Source organism: Orcinus orca, chromosome 7 (assembly GCF_937001465.1).
Source record: "Orcinus orca chromosome 7, mOrcOrc1.1, whole genome shotgun sequence".
Taxonomy (NCBI): domain Eukaryota; kingdom Metazoa; phylum Chordata; class Mammalia; order Artiodactyla; family Delphinidae; genus Orcinus; species Orcinus orca.
Window position 1 is genome coordinate 110,412,563 of NC_064565.1, and position 6,322 is coordinate 110,418,884.

The window sequence follows — 6,322 nt, forward strand, 5'->3', positions numbered from 1 at the left end:
CAAGAAATATCAATCCTATGGGAGTTCTGTCCAGGTAACAAACTCTCCATCCACATTGATCCAACGCAACAATCTGGAAATAATAACTCACAAAACTTATATAAGACCTGCAGTTCTGCACAATGTTTCCAATCATTTCTGTAAAATCAAAGACAAAAGATGTTTCTGATTTTGATGTGTGTGGGTGTATCTTCTTAAAAAAAAGAAATAAGAACAAAAATTTCAACTCACAAATAAATCATAAGTCAATTTGGGGGTGAAGAAGCTAGCAGAGGAAGCTTACAGAGAATTTATTATGATGCTTAAGTACTTTGAAATGTGAGTTTCCTAGCAGAGGAAGCTTACAGAGAATTTATTATGATGCTTAAGTGCTTTGAAATGTGAGTTAGAAGGATAAGTACTGAAGGAGGCTAGATTTCTGTGGCCTTTTCAGTATAAATTCAAACCAACATTTCTTTGGGTCTGTCATCAGAGCTTCAAAGTCCCCCAAGACACAATCACATCCTAATATTCTTGATAAAAGTCTGAGTGTTCAGCCTCAGATGCAGAATGAAGAAAAAGAAACTCTGTCTTCTAGGATTTTAGCACGAAAAAGCAAGCACAGGTGGGAAGCACAGGCTATGAAGAGACACAGAGAAATCCCTCCCTTCCTCCCTCTCTCCCATCCCTTGAACCCAAAATTGCTGACATTTTCAGCCCAGCTCCATTTCCTTTCTCATAAACACCTGGTTGCCAACTCACTACTCAAACACATCAGGATTCAGAGATGCTATGTCTGCAAGGCCAGCTATAGAACTGCCAGTCACAGTGAAAACGGAAAATGCAGGACCCTTTGTGCACAATTATTGAGAATTTCAAGATGGCAACAACGGAGCCTGAAATCAAGTACCAGTCTCTTTTGAGGGGCTGACCCTGTGCCATTGTATAGTCACATGCCCCTGAAGCCAGCTCTGCAGACTGGACATGCAAAATACTCAACAGGGAAAATTTTATTTCAGAATTCCAGATTGGCTTTTCTTTTAGATAAGTAGTTGGAAGTAGGGAAGAACTATTGTTTCCAGCCTGCTCTGTCCAATGGGAAATGTCAGGTGTTAGAACTTCCTTTAGCCAGGAGCCCCTTAATAAGAAGAGTGGGAAGCAGTGTGATGGGGAGGTGTCTATATGGGAAAAGAGAAAAGGAGAGTCTCACATCACAGCTGGGAGGGGGGTGTTTGGGGAACCAGAGAGAGGATGAGAGTAGAGAGAGGTTGTTCTTGTCATTGTTGTTTCCTTTAAGAATATGAGAAAGTTAGGACTTCCTTGGTGGCACAGTGGTTAAGAATCGGCCTGCCAATTCAGGGGACATGGGTTCGAGCCCTGGTCTGGGAAGATCCCACGTGCCGTGGAGAAACTAAGCCCATGCACCACAACTACTGAGCCTGTGCTCTAGAGCCCGTGAGCCACAACTACTGAGCTCGCGTGCCACAACTACCGAAGCCTGAGCGCCTAGGGCCCATGCTCCACAACAAGAGAAGCCACCACAATGAGAAGCTCACACACCGCAACAAAGAGTAGCCCCTGCTCGCGGCAACTAGAGAAAGCCCACGCGCAGCAACAAAGACCCAATGCAGCCAAAATAAATGAATAAATAAATAAAACAAATTTATTAAAAAAAGAAGAAAACAGTTGCAAAAAAGTTTTAAAAAGAAAGAATATGGGAAAGTTGAGATAGAAAGGAAGATTGGGCAAAAGTTTACTATGCATAAAGAATAAACTTCCATTTTAGAATTTTTTTCAAATGACATAAAGATTTGCATTTCTACAATTAAAGGTATTATACCACATTACAGTTTCAATGAATATGATTCCATAACCAAAAATGGCCATGTAGAACCCTGGGTTTCATAGGAGTTACGTAATAAAAATATTATTAGTAAATTCCTAATTCATTACCATCAGTTTTTTTGCCTTAATAGAAGTTCACTTGATGGACTTAGTAATGCAAGTCACAAATTAAGCCTTAAGTCAAAGATTCACTTGAAAGAGAGAATCCTGAGAACATATTGATTAAAGTGTTGCAGGGATGCCATTCACAGCTTTATTCTTCTCAATGCTGCTACAACTGGTGGAATAAATAGACCTCTCTGCTCTTATTGATATATTCCAAATTAAACAACAAAATAATATATAGGAAATAAAAAGTGTTATTAGGTTAAAATAGTTTTACCAGCATCTTGATCTAATAGCAGCTCTCGGTTGGTGTTATTGCGTCAACTATAGAATTTCGAAAGTCTAGAGAAAAAGACAAAATCATATTCTCCAAAAGATTCTCCCCTAATAAACTTCCCTGAACTGGGCATTGGGAAGCAATCAATTTAGGGTCTTAGGGCCTGACAACCCCTTGGAAGAGAGCAGAGCTAAGTGTTAGATTGACAGCCTCTTATGAAATCTGAGAAGCTGGACAAGAATATACAGGCTTTAGGGTGGTGTGAAAGCCATACGCATTCAATAGAAACCTTCCATTGAATTTTGCATTTTGCCCTTTTTGTGATCTGCAGCACCATGGCTATTCCCTCGAGTGAGGTGCAGCTTCCAGTCACCCAAACCATCACAAGGGTGAACAAATTACAACCGTTCTGGACCCAGACAACCTTCCTCTATTTCACCTTCACTACAGTATTCAATAAATTCCATGAGATAGTCGACATTTTGTCATAATATAGGCTTTGTGTTAGATGATTTTACCCAACTGTAGGCTAGTGTAAGTGATCTGAGCACATTTCAGGTAGACAAGGCTAAGCTATAATGTTAATTTGGATGCATTTTTGACTTATGATATTTTCAACTTACAATGGGTTTATCAGGATGTTACCCATCCTAAGTCCAAGATGATCTATATACCTGAATAGAAGGCTGACTCACCTTCACACAAATCAGCCCAACCTTACAAATGCCAAGGAAAAATTAAGGGCTATCCCACCCGTGGTTTCAGTTTTGTTGCTGAAATGTACAAAGAAGAGGGAAACAGAAAAATAGTACTAATCTCAGAAATTCTCTATTTAATTCTTTCCTCTAGAGAACTATTTTCACTAAATTGCACTTTGGCCTTATGGCACTGGTGTACATTGAAAACCAATAAAAATGCCTCTTTGTCTACTGTAAGAAAATTGTTGAAAACATCATTGTTGAGAACAGTCATATCTCTGACATAGGACCCTAAGGAAAAATGTTTCTTTGCACATGTTCTGAACAACAGATGAGTAAGGAGCTCCTAGTTCTGCCTTTGATGAGACTCTAGAGAGAAGGGCATCCCTTTCCTATCAGAATTATGTCTTCAATGGAGATGTTTCCTGTAGGTCCGAACAAGAAGCAACATTCAGAATTTAGAGAACAGAGTCACATTGGATAGGGATTGTGGCAGCCACCCCCTGATAGTGTTAGGGGTCCCAATAGAGACAGTTTAGCTAGCAACATCATTTATAGGACAATGCTGGTCCTCAACTCTATGGCATCTTTATACTTGAAAAATGTTTTTAAAGGATGAATATCAAAGCAACTTTCAGGAGGAAATTAAGAAGCAATGGCAATAAGTATTCTGAGAAATGCAAGAAGGTAAAGAGAAAAGTTCCATCCACTTAAAGATGTATGTGAATGAAAGTGTACTAATGGGTTGATTGTGTATGTGAAGTGTCTATATGTATACACACACGTAATTACATACTGTGTGTGCAGTGTGTATATACAGTTGTATGTGTGTATATACATACACACCATAAACACACTGTCAGCCCATTGGTACAGTTTCATACGCACACTGATATATGATTTTACATGTGTACATATACATATAATTGTATGAGCATATATATATGATAGTATATGCATATATAGTTTTACATATATGATTGTATATATATTGTATATGTTTTATGTATGATTGAATATGTATATATACACATATTATGGCACATAGATATGATTATATATGTGCATATGTATTTTTATATGTTTACATACGTGTATCTGTGCATGCATGTGTGTATATTATACATTTTTAGTTTTTAAAGCACTCAGCAGCAGTCTACCACATTATTCCTGAACTTGGTTACTTCCTTGACTTATCAACCAGTGAAGTAAAAATGTAACCTTGATTCCCAGTATAAGCTCAGGAAGCCCCGATGATTCACCATGGACTTTGGGACTTACCTGACTAAGGTCAACGTGGTGGGGAATTAGATATATTATATGTGTTATATATATATATATATATATATATATATATATATATATATATATATATATAACATACATAACACATTATGTATGTTATACATATATTATGTGTGTTTTATATATATATTATGTATGTTAATAAATTAACATATATTAGTATGTTAATACTGCTGGTTCCTACCTCCTGCAATACAGTATAATACAGAAGAAAAATAGTGTGACAGTGTCGGTCCCTTGACCAATCATATATATATAAAACTATATATGCATATACTATCATATACGTGGAACTGGTTTTCACTACCCCTAGGATGAGGGTTCATTAGTTTCATATCACTTCAAGTTGAGGTGGAAAGTCAGTTTGCTGTCCTCCATGGCTGTGGTTCATGGACAGTTAGTTTCAGCCTCACTGAAGAATGTGTTGGAAATTCAGAGTCTCAGGCCCCAGTCTAGTCCTACTTAAGCAGAATCTCGGGGAACAGAACCAAGAAACAAGCTCTCCAGGTGATACACACCAAAATTTGGGAAGCAAAGTTGCCTTAGAGGTACAAAGCTGATGTGTTTTTTGCTGGATTAATGCAGGCTGTCAGGAAAATATGCAGTCTCCAAGGGAATGAAAGGGTGGGAGGCTGACTTACTTTTATTCGGGGAATTTGGGAATTACTAAACAGCTGAGGAAGAGGAACGCTTTGCAGTATAGTATTAAGATTTGGTAATTACCAAAACATCTAGGGAGGCAATATCCTGCCAGAGGCAGGGCTATGAAAGTGAAATGTTCTTAATACAGTTATATTTCCTGATGCATTTAAAAACATATCTGGTTTTGCTAGTTTCTAAACTAAAGCTGATAAGGAATTGGCACTTGTGAGTCTGAAGAGGCCAAGAAGATCACACTTTACCTGTTTTGCTTTTTCCCAAAATTGAACAGCTTTGTATCATAAACAGTTGAGCACTCATCCTGAAATTGTAAGGAATTACTGCCAAAAAGAGCATCCTGCTATGTGTTTCATTACTGTTGTTATTGATCATTGATGAGTAATAGCAAAAAACTAGGGATTATTCTGAACACAGGTTTGGAAGTCCATCTGGCCATTGGGCTCAAAATGCAAATGAGTCAGATGAGTGTCACACTTGAAGAGGGAGAGCAGAGGAGAAAGCTATCACGTGAAGCCACCAACTCCATGTCACAGACCATCTAAATCATTTGGTCTATCACCTGTGTTTTCTTAATTCAAGTTTGCCAATGTCCAGATGCTGAAGCTACTTTCCTTTTCCTCATCCTGCTAGAATTTACATAGCACTTCAGAGCTATTAGGCTTTTACCCCGTTCACTGTGATAATCAAAAAGAATTGCAATTCTGTTTTCCTGGTAAAGAATCTAAGGCATTGACAGTTCAAATACGTGATGTATTTTTGAAGCCATCACAGTGGCCAACAGCATTGACTTGGGGAACCTTAATTCTTTACTTGCCATCTTCACTCCTGGACCGAAACACATTTTGCACATAGAATACTTGCATTGATTTAGTCATGAAATTAAAAGTTTACAGACGTTTTAAAAAACTAACCACCTCTCATCTGCTTAGGTTAGATCAGAAGGCTTAAAATCATAAAGCCAATCCCAGGTTGAATAATTGAAAACCAAAGGGGCATAGATGCCAGTTGTTACTCTCCCTTGCCTACAGACCCCCAGTTCTGTCTGGGTAGCAATATTCACCATAATTACATGTAGCCCAAGTTCAATCATTGGTGAGTCGGTTTCCTTTTGATGTAGGTTTGGACAAGGGACCAAGTTCTGGCAAAGATGTAAGAGGAAGTGTGCTTGAAGTTTCTGGGAAATGTTTTCTTCCTGATACAAAAGAAAACAAGAAGAGAAAGCCCCTCTTGTCACTGCCACCTTCTTTTCTGCTTGGGACACTGCCCAAGAGAATGTAGATGCTTGCCATCCTGCAGCCATAAAGGTGATAAACCATCAAAGGTGGAAGAACAGCATGACAGGAGGAGCCTGGTTCATGGATGCTTGCTCCCCAGCCCCGGAATGCACCACCCCCCGCAAGCTGTTATGTGAGATCAAGAAACTCCTATTACTTAAGCCACAAGAGTGAGGTAC